At 46.3% G+C, this 13,871-nt stretch overlaps 1 protein-coding gene across 1 annotated transcript in view; it reads left to right on the top strand.

The window, feature by feature from the left end:
• Positions 1 to 13,871, top strand: part of LOC132512753 (zinc finger protein 239-like) — a 29,442-nt gene that overhangs the window by 914 nt on the left and 14,657 nt on the right. Inside the window, exon 2 of the mRNA XM_060136620.1 lies at positions 8,701 to 8,859. The gene's annotated coding sequence lies outside the window, so the exon portion shown is untranslated. The remainder of the gene's footprint in view (positions 1 to 8,700; positions 8,860 to 13,871) is intronic.

Genomic DNA, 13,871 nt, shown 5'->3' with positions numbered 1-13,871 from the left:
CTATGTGAAACTTTAACTCTAAAAGGACATGAACAGTCCCTTTCTGAGGCCAAAAGAAAGTGCAAAAGAGGGTATAGGCCCCAGTGGCCTCTACTGCTTTCCTAAAAACATAACTCACTCAAGAAAATCTGCAGTGAGGACTTCCCTGGTGGTGCAGTGGTTAAGAATCCACCTGCCAATGCAGGAGACATGGGTTTGAGCCCTGGTCTGGGAAGATCCCACATGCCATGGAGCAATGAAGCCCGTGCACCACAACTACTGAGCCTGTGCTCTAGAGCCCGTGAGCCACAACTACTGAGCCCATGTGGCACAACTACTGAAGCCTGTGCGCCTAGAGCCCCATGCTCCGCAACAAGAGAAGCCACCGCAATGAGAAGCCCGTGCACCGCAACGAAGAGTAGCCCCCGCTCGCCTCAACTAGAGAAAGCCCACGTGCAGCAATGAAGACACAACGCAGCCAAAAAAATGAATGAATGAATAAATAAATAAATATTAAAAAAAGAAACAAAATCTGCAGTGGCCATTTCCCAGCTTCTGCTCTCCCAATATCAGGATCTTCCTCGTGCTGAGCACACGTAAGCTTGGAGCTCACCTGGACTCAGGCACTGGTGAACTCCTTTTCCTTCCCTCCGCAGCTCCACTCGCTGCTCCAACTGGGAAGTCACATATGATTTGCGGAGTTGATACCCTGTTTGTGGGGGGGGAAAAAGATACATTGGTTTTGCATTTTCTGCTGAGAACCATGCATGTCCTTTAATCTGAGGGCAGGACACCAAGGAGAGACAAGGTGAACACTGGAGGACAGCCCAGGGAAGAGCACCCCCAACGCTGAAACACTGTCACTGTGACAACACAGGGAGCTCTTCCTGTTGCTGGTGTGCAGGCCCAAGGTCAAAGCCAGAGTGAAGAATCCTCAGCGTTTTCAACGGAGAAATTAAATGTTCCCACAGTAGGATGAACTTTACATTTTAAAAAAGAATCCGAAACACAGAAGCTCCACCAGAACAATCTAATTTTCTCTTTGGAAATAGATCACTCGTATCATTTTCAAGAATGAATTTTTAACCATCAGGTGAGTATACAGAGCAGGACAGTTATTTAGTAAATATTTATTACTTTTATTCATTTAAAAATATTCATTGAATTCCTGATTGTTAAAGATAAAGAAGAGAGAAAGGGAAGAGTGGTCAGGAAAACTATATTCTTTTGGGCTGACAAAACAGGTGTAAGTAAATAAATAAACAAATGAATTAACTTCAAGTAGTTTTAAGAACCATGAAAGAATGTGAATGAGGGTTGAGAAGGGAGGGGGATACGTGGAAGCTGTTCTGGATACTTGTTAAACATATATCAGTGCTGACAGACTCACCCACAGACACCAGATGAATGATGCTCTCCAGCATCACATCTCTGTACAGCTTTCTCTGGGATGTGTCCAGCAGGGCCCACTCTTCCTGGGTGAAGTCTACAGCTATATCCTTGAAGGTCACTAATTCCTAAAACATCATGGACATTTTGTGAAGCCAGGGCCTTCCCTACAAAGGGCCACGGGAAGATACTGGACACGGCAGTGCTGCGGTTGGGTTGCTGTATAAGAGAAAGCTCAACCCTGTTTGGGGTTCCAGTCAAATGTTTATGGTGACATGTTGTGTGTCTTTCACGCAGACAGAAATATCCACCCACTTTGAAAACAAAACATCATTATGAACATGAGTGAGATAACTGTGGTGGAAATAACGTGGGCACAGATGATGGACAAATTCTGTAGGACTGAACATCCTCCAAGAGAATGTGGATAATCAGGGGTGGCCTCTCTCATCTCTACACAACTCACATGTTCGCGACAGAGAATAAGTCGTACAGTTCAGAAGCAAACCCCAAGGGGCTTGAGACTGCTGTGCAGAAGGAGTGTCCTGGCCTGACCCTCCTGTGGTGAGGCTCTGCGTTTCCATTTTCTCTGGGACCTTCAAGCATGGGTTATCATTATTCTTCCCGTTATCACAACCCTGTCTATATGCTAACGGGAAATAGAGGCCCCTCAGTTGAACCTGATCTTTCCAGTCCTTCAAAAATTGCTACAAGAACCTAGGTTTACTCCGTTACAATCCTTTTTCCGCAATGCACAGCCCGAATTAAGAAAACGATTCCAGACATTTCTTTCTTTTTCTTCTTTTTTTTGCGGTACGCGGGCCTCTCACTGTTGCGGCTTCTCCCGTTGCGGAGCACAGGCTCCGGACGCGCAGGCTCAGCGTCCATGGCTCACGGGCCCAGCCGCTCCGCGGCATGTGGGATCTTCCCGGACCGGGGCACGAACCCGTGTCCCCTGCATCGGCAGGCGGACTCTCAACCACTGCGCCACCAGGGAAGCCCCAGACATTTCTTTCTGTTTTCAAATTTGAACACAGTTTAATTACAAAGAAGGAAACTGCGGTTTTGGGAGCAAGAGGGGTAAGGAGAATTGTTTTCTTTTTTCAAGTTATTTAAATGTTCAAGTGTGTTCTATAAACACTTGAATAAATTTAAAACTGGGAAAAATAAATAAATTATTCCTCATTGCTCTCCTCCCCGCTACCCCAATCTCAATGCTGCACAGCCCTCCTCTGCAGCATCTGAATCACTGGATGGACTGAACTCACCTGAAGAAACATCCGCCTCCCTGTAGGACTACAAACGTTTGCTCTTACTCATTTCCATCACCTGTGTCCACCACATGCCTAAGCCCAAAGCGGACACTAACATGGGATACATTAGAAGAAACAACTTTTCACCTTTTCTTCAAGGACATGATGAAGGGGGTGGGGAATGGAATAAAGTAGTGTAAATATTGGGTAGGGGATTATTTCTTGATCAATCCCCGACCTGCCATAAGCCTCCCAGAGTCCTGAGGAAATATGACAGGCAGTAATTTAACTTCACGGGGGCACACAGGAGATCCAGGCCAAGACGGGAAACACACTCCTCCCCTGGAAAAACAGGTATCAATTCACAAGGAAGAGCAAGTCCTACTCACCTGGGGTTGCATTGTCTGGAACTCAGTCGCCCTGTCTTCCGTATTCTCACCAAAGGACAGTTCAAAAGCTAAGCAAAGCTGAGGAAAGAGAAAGAAGACAAGAGACTCCAGTCTTTTCTAACATTCCCAGACATGCCCACCATCCTGAATCTGCAAACCTTCACATGGTAGTGACTCCTCAACCCACACGTGTCTGCAGCGGCGGCAAGGACAAATGGGGAGAGGGCTCTCCTCTCCAAGGGTCGACTGTAAGTCTGTGACGCTCATAATGCAGATATTAACATCCTCACTACATAGACAACAAAACACAAGTATGGGGCTTTACAGTTTAATGAGACGCGGCGTTCCGATGTATTATTTAACTCCATCACTGGCACCAAATCCTAAGAGAACCTGACTCCTGCCATATGGAGAGTCTCGTGTCCATAACCCAGGACCCCATTCTGGAGTCGCTGATTCTATACATCTTGGTGAGGTCCCCTAGCATTGTTTTGCAACACCCGTCTCAGCTCAGCAGTGTCCCGTACTTGCGCTCAAGATAACTTGCCTTTAGTCATCTGGCTCCTCCACATGTGGAATTCAGGCAATGTCAGTGTCTCAACCCTAGCTGTCTACTTCAGGGCCTTGGATACGTGACCCAGCAACTCTGGAATCTCTTTCATGCTGAGCGGAAACAATTCAGAGACCCATCCCTTGCTCAAGTGCTCAATGATTCTCATCATGCGAGTCTAGCATATACAACCCCTTGCACAGAAACAAGCAGGAGTACAGATGTCATAATGCTACAGTTATGCTGCACAATCCCCATAAGGCAAACAGGCTGATAAAATATAGTGAAGGGCTTTCATTCTGGAGGAAATTTATGGACCGGGATATCTCAGTGAAATGGTGTCTGGAATTCTAGCTATTTTTATGAACAAGATTATCCCTTCATTTTATAATTTAAGGATATGAAAGAATCTGTCAACTCTCAAGTACTACCTAAAACAAAGTTTACAATTAAATATATTACATCACCAAATACTGACACTGTGTCAACAGAGTATGATTAAAACCCTTTGATGCTAAGGACCTGGAAACAGAAAAAAAAAAATCTGCTAGTGTTAAGTGAGACCCTGAGTGGAATTCACATGTATTTGCTTACATACATACGTTGTTGCATTTAATACTCACAACAACCCTGCCTTTATGGATTATCACACATTTTTCTTTTTTTAAATAAATTGATTTATTTATTTTTGTCTGAGTTGGGTCTTTGTTGCTGTGCACGGCCTTTCTCTAGTTGCGGCGAGCAGGGGCTACGCTTCCTTGCTCCGCGGCATGTGGGATCTTCCCGGACCAGGGCTCGAACCCATGTCCCCGGCGTTGGCAGGCGGATTCTTAACCACTGCGCCACCAGGGAAGCCCTAGTCACACATTTAACAACTGATGTGTGCTAGGTTCAGGAAGCTTTATTTATATGACAAAATTGTGCGGCTAGAAATCGACAGAATAAGAATTTAAAATGAGCTCTGCCCATCTCTGAATATCAAATAACTAAATATTCTAATCTTGTGGGTAGACACCAAAACCAGGTTTTACCTGTATATGTCACCAGTCAGATCCATGACCAGAGACCTCTCCCTCACAAACCTCCTCCTTTCAGCCTGTCCCTACAAATACTGCCCGTGCCCAGGTTCTCCTACTACATGGGAACCTCCAGTTCACTGACCTCAATTTCCAAAATCAGCCCTCACCTCTCCTCATTTTTACGGGTCAGTGTAACACACAATTACTCATTTCAGCATATACACACCAAGACCAACAATTCTAATGCCCCTTAGTCCTTCCCCATATCTGCTGAGACGCCAGTCCCAGATGACCCCAAATATCTCCTCTTCCCATGGCTCCATCTGTCACAGTTCAGGTTTAGGTATTGATCTGGTCTAATTACAGTGTCATATATCTCCCAAAGGCTTTGTCTGAATATCTGGCATCTTACTATGGCTTACTAATCACTCTGCCATGCTTCATTAATATGTCAATATTCTCTGTACCTTTCAAATCTCACAAATTCTCTTTTCCTCTTTTCAAAAATGGCTTCACTTCCTACTGCAGAGATGAATTAGATAATGTGAAGAAACAGTTCTGCTCACTGGCGTGAAATCTGTACTTATTCCTGGACTCCAACTCATCAGTGTGTCTTCTCATGTAAAAACTGAAAAGTCATCTCTATTCCTAACTAAATCCAACTTCTCCAGTTGTACCCCCTTTTCACCTACTCCCTCAAATATTTCATATTATAGATTAGAAACTGAATTTATTGTACCAGCAACCTCTTCATCACTTCCCCATCCATCTCCTTAAACTCATTTAGTCTCTACACTCTTGAAATGAAAACCAGCTCTAAGCCAGTTTACATCTCATCCCTGCCACGTGACCTTTCCCCTTCAAAATAAAACTGAAAAACAGTACATACTTGGTCACAGTATGGTGACAGTACATACTTGGTCACACTCCCTCACTTGTAAAAATCACTAATGATCTCGTTAATAAATTTTGATAAGATCACAGTTATTCCCCCATAATTAAATGCAATGAGTGTATCTCAACCTTTTACTTGGAACCAAAGCATGATCTCCTTTTGGGAAATTTCTCTCTCCTAGGATTATCTGACAGCTCAAATTCCTGTCTTTAAAATATTCTAGGGCTTCCCTGGTAGCGCAGTGGTTAAGAACCCACCTGCCAATGCAGGGGACACGGGTTCGAGCCCTGGTCTGGGAAGATCCCACATGCCGTGGAGAGACTAGGCTTGTGTGCCACAACTACTGAGCCTAAGCTCTAGAGCCCGAGAGTCACAACTACTGAGCCCACGTGCCTAGAGCCCGTGCTCCGGAACAAGAGAAGCCAGCGTGATGAGAAGACCGTGCACAGTAATGAAGAGTAGCCCCCACTCGCCACAACTAGAGAAAAGCCCGCGCGCAGCAACGAAGACCCAATGCAGGCAGAAACAATAAATAAGTAAAATAAAATTTATAAATAAATAAAACTTAGAATTGAGATGTCTCAGACTACTGGCGCAAGAAAGAAGAATACAAGATTCTGAAAAACCGTTTAAAAACAATCTACTGTCATTTTGAGTATAAGCTTTTGTTTCAAAATCAATATTTTCCCTCCATGTCTTTTTATGACAATTTTATAAATTTGGGAGTGTCCTCGGTTTATTTCAACAATTCCTGTCACACTGAGGTCCTGCAGAAGACCTGTCATAAGATGAAATTCAAAAGTATCTAGGGCTGTCATTGGGTCACACAAAAAAAGTTAATCATGGTAATAATTCAACTTGAAAACGAGATACACTGAGAAGCATTATTTTAAATATATGAGAGAGAAGGCAACTTCCTTTAAAGCCTGCAAAGTGAAATCATAATAAATTCTAATTTGGATGTGAATAAAATATCAACATTTAAACATGGTTGGGAGTTTTAATACACCTACTCTTCTATTTTTCAATGTTTTTTCAACTACTTTCACTTTATAGAAAAACTACCCTCTAGAAAGTAATAAACACGTGTAGCGCTGCAAACACTACTTCCCTTTCACCTGGGAACCGGGTGTGTGTTGACCAGGCCCTTCCCGTGTCCCCAAGTCACTCGACCAAACACCCCGGCTCGTCGTGGTGCTTCCACCAGCGTCCACACAGGTCCCTTCCTCCGAATCTGTAGCGGGATTTCCCCTCAGAAATTATCTTGAGCCCGTAAAAAATATGACAGCCTCCTGTGATTTTCACCCCAAACCCCTCACTGAACGCATACTTCTGTAAAAGAAGTCTTGCTAAATCAGTGCACGAGAAAGTGAAGAATAAAACACTTGGAAAAGTCCACAAAACGGAAAGCACTTTGCCGCTCTTTGAGAAAAATACGTACCTTCAGGTCGGGTCTGTCCTGAGGAAACAAACCGCTTGCTCTCGGGGGCAGGCGGCGTCCTCGAGGTCCGCGGGCAGAAAGCGCATGCGCCCTATGTGCGTCACGCCACGTGGCGCTCCTGCGCCTTCTGCCGGCGGCCGGACGCGGTACAGGATGCTGAGAGCTCGCCGTTCGCTGGGGAAGTGAGCCCTACGCAGGCTCTTGCGCAGTTAGCCTGGGGGTAACAGACACGTGAGGGGAGACGGCTATAACAGCCCATGTGCTAATGGATGACGGAGCTTAACGTATTAAGCTATGTTGATAGCTTAATATTATAAATATTAATATTTATATTACTATGTTAATATAAACGATTATTCCTTATAGGCATGCATCTATGTCTATATGTATATATGGATCAATGGATCGGTAGATGCAACTTAGGTGGACATACATAGGTCAGAACATACAAAAACTTCCTCACACTGTCAGCTGAGAAGCCAAGAAACAAGCACTCCCCTGTAGCAATGGACGCATTCAGATCTACGTTGTTGTTGTTGTTTTTGAACATATTTGCCAATGAAAAGAAACCACGTTCCTTGGAGAAATAGGTCATTCTAGGTCTGGAGCAGGAAATGTACAAGATGAACCTGGAGACTCTTGTAGTTCCAGACAGTGAGGAAGTGTTAATTCAACAAAACAATAAACGCACACATACACACACAGGCACAGATGGGATTATGTCAAAGGAAAACAGAAATCAACTAAAAGAATTCCCAAGGGCCAAAACTGGAAGATTCTGAGCAACAAAATAATTAAGTAGTATTCTCTATAACCCAGGGTACAAAGTAAATATCCAAGAGTTCATACTGATTTAAATAAAAGACTATATAAATAAATTGGGAGAGGGTACAAATCTCCCATGGAGAGGAATTCCTGATAATTCAGGTGGATATCAGCAATCCAGGAGGTAGAGTAGAACTCTCCACTCCTTAAGGGCTGCACATAGTGAAATCCTTCCAAAACAATGCATTTTTTGACATGATGAAAGCATAACTTTACACTGGAGAAACCTGGTAAATAGCTGGACAGACAACATTAACATCCTAGTGATAAATCATTTCATACCTGTAGCCTTGAAATGAAATGATGAGAATGGTAGTTTACCTCTGTCATCTTTCTCAAAAAACAAATGAACAAAATAAAAATTCAACAAATAAAGAAACACATAAGCCAAACTAATTATAAGAAAAATCATCAGCTATATCCCAATTGGAGTAAATTCCATAAAATTCCAAGGTTCCCCGGAGTACTTAGAAAGTTCCGTGGTTGCTTGAGTGAGCCGGTCACTTCCTCTACGGCTTCCAGGTCAGTATCAACATTTCCTGGCCCCCAGAAGCGACCCGGAATGTTTTCATCAGCTCAAGGGGAACAAGGTAGCTGACTGAGCAGCCATTTTGACCCATGGTGGTCTCTTGGCTTTCGAGCTTAAGTAAGTTTCTGAAGAGGGAGAAGTGTTCTCCCTGCAGCCTTTCCGGACTGGTTCTTGTGTCCTTGGGGGCATCTGAGAGAAACAGCAGGAGTCTCATGCCCCCCGTTCACTCGCTGGCCTTCTGTGTCATTAAGAGCTGTTTCTGGGTCCCTGAGTTGAAGGAGAAAATTCAGTGGTTTCTCAATATGTCCAAAGATGCCCTCGGGTGGCGATTCCAGCTGGCTACAAACAATTGCTGGGCTTTGCAGGGACTTGTGACTTTTTGCAGAGTCTCAGGAGGGCCCAGTACATCATCCTTGGTTCTCACATTCCAGCCTGGGAGAGCCCCTGCCTCAGAAGGGGAACGAGGAGTATCTCAGGAGCATCTTCAAGCCGAAGGTTCAGTCGGGAATATCACGAGCTGGGAGCTGCAGTATATGAGTATTTGTGTTGGGGACCCCTCACAGGCATCTTCAGAAAATCAAACACCCTTGGTGAGTAGAGAGACTCTATTCATTGTTGTATAAATACAACCAAAACACAATACATAAGGGCAACAGATATATGAATAAAAATAATCATGAATGTCACCAGTAACAAAGATCATTATCATCCTAGTGATACTAACAATTATAATACTGAAAATAGTACTCAACCTACAAAGAGGGTAGATAAGAGTACAGATTCCCTCAAGTGAACGACAGATACAGATCCTGGACTTCGCGGAGGCAGTCTGAGTCAGAGTGCTGGTTACGCAATGAAAAAGTGTTCCCTGGAAGCAAGGCCTAGCAGCAAGAGGGATCAGAAACACAAGGCCAAGGGGCTTCCCTGGGGCTTCCCTGGTGGCGCAGTGGTTGAGAGTCCGCCTGCCGATGCAGGGGACACGGGTTCGTGCCCCGGTCCGGGAAGATCTCACATGCCGCGGAGCGGCTGGGCCCGTGAGCCATGGCCACTGAGCCTGCGCGTCCGGAGCCTGTGCTCCGCAACGGGAGAGGCCACAGCGGTGAGAGGCCCGCGTACCGAGAAAAAAAAAAAAAAAAGGATGACATAAAATTCATGATGTGGCAGGAGATAATAGGAACTGAATACAAATGTAGAAATAAATTACCAAGTTGAGATTAAAGGCAATTCCTTTCCTGTTATGAGGGAGATGGCATAAATAATGAATGACAGTACAGGAATACTCTAAATCTAGTGGTAGAATGTGTATACATCCAAAATTATCTATTTCCCTAGACTAAAATGGTAACAGTTATCATTGATGGGTAGTAGGATTTTGGGTGATTTTTAAATATAAAATTTCATTCTTTATAGGTTTCTACAGATTTCTACTACGAATAAATTACTTTTATATTGAGAAATTAATACAAAAATATCTATTTCCTTTGTGAAAGAGTTTATATACAACCTGATAAATGTGGGGGGAAAATGCGAGTCCATGGAGAATGAATAGCAATGGGGAAGGTTTGAAATACTCTTTAATGTGAATGGGAGACAGAATTGACAAGCAATTCAATCATAGGATTGCCAGGCATTTTTCTGAGACATCACTGAAATGTCCTCAGATACAATGAAATACTTATTGTGCCCCCCAGTTTAATTACTTCCTCTTGGGAACCAGGAATTTTAAGCTTAAGGAGCCATCTGCACAACCATAAGGTTTCCACTCAGATAGTTACCGAGTCCAAGCTCGCTCTGCTTGCCGCATGACAGGCCAATAAATCGGAGACGACGTGCTGAGGCAAAGAATAGCAACTTTATCAGGAAAGCCAGGCATCTGGGAAGATGCCGGACTAGTGTCCTAGAGTACCATCTTATCGGGGTCTGGAAGGGGAGGAGGTGAGGAAGTAAAGTAAGAAAAGGCCGTAAGTCTTGCAAAACATCTGGTTTGGCCAGCCTCGGGGAGGGGGTGTGTTAATTTCCTTTCTTGCAGCCGTTCACAGGTGGGCAGGGTCAGAATGTGTGAGTTGAACAAAGGCAGTTTAGTTTAATATTCAGGCAGAGGGGCAGGTTTCCCCGGTGCAGGTCAATATGTATGCTTATAGCTATAGAAAGATGTAGATTGACCCACCCTTCTCCAGCTGTAAGGAAATCGCCATCCCAAGTTAAGGAATTTAGGGCTTTTCTATGTATGGGAAGATGCAAGAGTCTGGGCTCGCTGAAATCATTCCTTTGATATGCATCTCAGCTATCTGGGGCCAGTATTCTATATTTTCACATCCTGAGTTTCCTCAAGGCTCGCCATAGGGCAGTGGCTGCTGTCTGATGGTGGCCAGATGGCAGGTATTCTGTTTCCTTCCAGGGTTCCCTCGGGGCTTCCCAGCTCAGGTTGGAGGGCTGCAGTTGCTGCTTGTGACATCCTTTCTTCACTGATACGGCAGGAAATATTCCATTTCTCAGATCCTCCCCTTGGTCCAGAATTAGACCAATATTTGGGAGACATTTCATGACCAGATATTGTCCCACAGAGCTGGGAGGCTCATCCCAGATCAGGCGAAAATTCTTGTTGATATGCCACTCCAGGTGCTAATTTCCCGATTAGGCCCTGTTGATAATTAAAGATTTTCTGGATTCTCTGTCTCACTAGCCTGTTATGAACCAGGAAATGTTTTCCCTATTGCTTCTTCCCATACCTAGAATCACACTATTACAATTATTCTATGAGAGTCATAAATGTGATCTATTTCCTCAAGATGTTTAGCCATCATCAATTTTGTTGGAGGCCTGGTTACACACTGGGTACTGTAAGAGACAATTTTATAAAAATAGACAGGATAGGGCTTCCCTGGTGGCGCAGTGGTTGAGAGTCCGCCTGCCGATGCAGGGGACACGGGTTCGTGCCCCGGTCCGGGAAGATCCCACATGCCACGGAGCGACTGGGCCCGTGAGCCATGGCCACTGAGCCTGCGCGTCCGGAGCCTGTGCTCCGCAAAGGGAGAGGCCACAGCAGTGATAGGCCCGCGTACCGCGCAAAAAAAAAAAAAAAAAAAAAAAGTGGGCGGTGGCCCAATTCCTGGGAATCCCCGCCCCTCCCCCAAAATAGTTGGAATAATCCTCCCGCTCATTAGCCTATGAAATGACCAGCCCATTAAAACTAACCGCACGATGTTTCGAAATCTCTTGCCTTCCGAGATGGCCTACAATCTGTCTGGATGTGGAATGTGTTTCTCTCTAAATAAATCTGATTCTTACCTATCATTTCGTCTCCGAATTCTTCCGCGGCGAAGAGAGAACCTTACCTTCACCTTGAGCTATCGGCGAAGCCAGTCAGACGAATACGATGAGCCTCGGCCTCTCGCCTCTCTTGCGCTTGAGAGGCGCTACTCACCATTACTCTCCCACTCTCTCTCTTTTGCTTTCTTACTCTCTGTTGCCTTTTTGGACGTAGCCTCTGGCCTCTCTTGGGCCTGAGAAGCGCGGCCTTACTTGCGGCCATCTCCATCTCTCCCTCCCTCTCTTTCTTACAGTCTGTCTCATTTTCAGAGCTATTGCAGCAGAAATGTGGGCTCGGTACAAGCATAACATCGCCCCCTCCCCGAGGCTACCCTCATAGGCTTATTGGTCCACCTATGCCTAACTATCCTTGTCTCAACTCTGCATCCCTACCTCGCTCTTACTTGCCACTCTTATCTCGTGACTTTGCCGGAAACGGGGGGAAAAATCTGCCAGGCATTGTCGAACCTTGCCGCTGTTACATGTGCGCAGGGCATGCCGGGGAAGGCTTCCAGCTATCCTCGCAGACAGCTAAGGACCCTAACCATAGGATGTTTGCCCTCTGGGTTGGCCTTATGCACCATTTAATTCACTAGTAACAGGTCCAGTTGTGCAAAAAGATGGACTACAGCCTTACTTAGAGTTCGTGCCCCTGGTTACTGCAGATGCGATCCCTTTGGGGTGCTCCCTCCACGGTGGGCGGTTCCCGGGGTTTCAGGAGGGGGAGGGTCCCTCGCCGCCTTGTTGGGACTTAGAGCAGTGGGTCCGTCCCTTCTCCGCCAGCCTCCTGGTGTTTGGCCCGCCCCCTCCAGGGTCCACCCTGACGTCACCCCGCCCTGTTAGGGCGGGGCAGGCGGCTCAAGCTGGGTGGGCCTTGCACCCGGCCCCGCCCCGGGGATACGTGCCCGGGCCCTGACCCGCCTTTACCGTGCTTGCCTCCCCGGGTCGAGTGATTGGGAGTGTCTTTTCAGGGTCGCGGGGCCTCCGTCCCCCCAACGACAGCCACGAGGCCTCCGCCTCTGCTGCAGATCCGCCCCTGCGCCCAGCCCCACTGCCCGCTGGCCAGAGCACGTGTGCGAAGGCGGGGGAAGCGTGACACCGAGGCCCCAGGGGTGCCGCCCACGAAAGGGAAGGGAAAAGACAGGGTTTTATCCTTTTTCAGAAACCATCCCCCTTACTGGCCAGTGCCTGCTCTCTGAAACTTACCACCTTTTTAGAGAAAAAGCCTGGGTCTTGATTAAATAGGTCTTAGAACCACGAGGATGTCCGGGGGAACATATCCCAGAACACAGGGATTAATCTATAGACTCTATAGAGAAACCTCGGGAAGGGCACTCATCCTGGGTACTGCGGATGCCAGGATAGGACACGGGCCCCAGGACGCTGCGGCCAACAGGACTGCCACTTGCGGGAGTAGCTGGCCCCCACTGGGGATAAAGTCATTAGGACTAGAGAGCCCCCATGGGACCTCCTAGCGCTAGCGCTCCTCTCTGGTACAGGAGCATTCTCTCCCCGAGGGAACGACGGGGAACACCTCCACCATCCCCGAGGACTCACCCCTCGGGTGCAGTTGGAGTCACTGGGACAAGTTTTCTCTAGATTCTTTAAAATGAAAAAGCTCGGGCTTCCCTGGTGGCGCAGTGGTTGAGAATCTGCCTGCCGATGCAGGGGACACGGGTTCGAGTCCTGGTCTGGGAAGTTCCCACATGCCGCGGAGCAACTAGCCCCGTGAGCCACAATTACTGAGCCTGCGCGTCTGGAGCGTGCGCTCCGCAACAAGAGAGGCCGCGATAGTGAGAGGCCCGCGCACTGCGTTGAAGAGTGGCCCCCGCTTGCCACAACTAGAGAAAGCCCTCGCACAGAAACGAAGAGCCAACACAGCCATAAATAAATAAATAAACAAATAAATAAATAAATAAAATTTGAAGAAAAAAGGCAAAATTCCTTAAAAAAAAAAAAAGCTCATTTTCTTTGGTAATGTATAAACTTAAGGACGATGAGACCTGGCCAGAAAACGGAAGCCTCAACTATAATGCCATCCTACAGTTAGACGTCTTTTGCAAAAGACAGGGGAAATGGACAGAATTCCTTATGTACAGGCTTTTATGGCCCTAAGAGAAAACCCAGAGCTATGCAAGTCCTAGGTTAGGGAACCTTGCCAGTTGGGACCCATTCGAGCTACACAAAAGCCCTCTCTAGTGGCACCCCTGGAAGAAAAGGAGCCCCAGACAGAAGACCCAAATACTTTCTAGGGACACATTGTATGTGCAACCCACTTCATCAGCCAATCAGC

The sequence above is a fragment of the Lagenorhynchus albirostris genome, chromosome 21, assembly GCF_949774975.1.
Source record: "Lagenorhynchus albirostris chromosome 21, mLagAlb1.1, whole genome shotgun sequence".
Taxonomy (NCBI): Eukaryota; Metazoa; Chordata; class Mammalia; order Artiodactyla; family Delphinidae; genus Lagenorhynchus; species Lagenorhynchus albirostris.
This window is presented reverse-complemented; position numbering and strand designations above follow the sequence as displayed.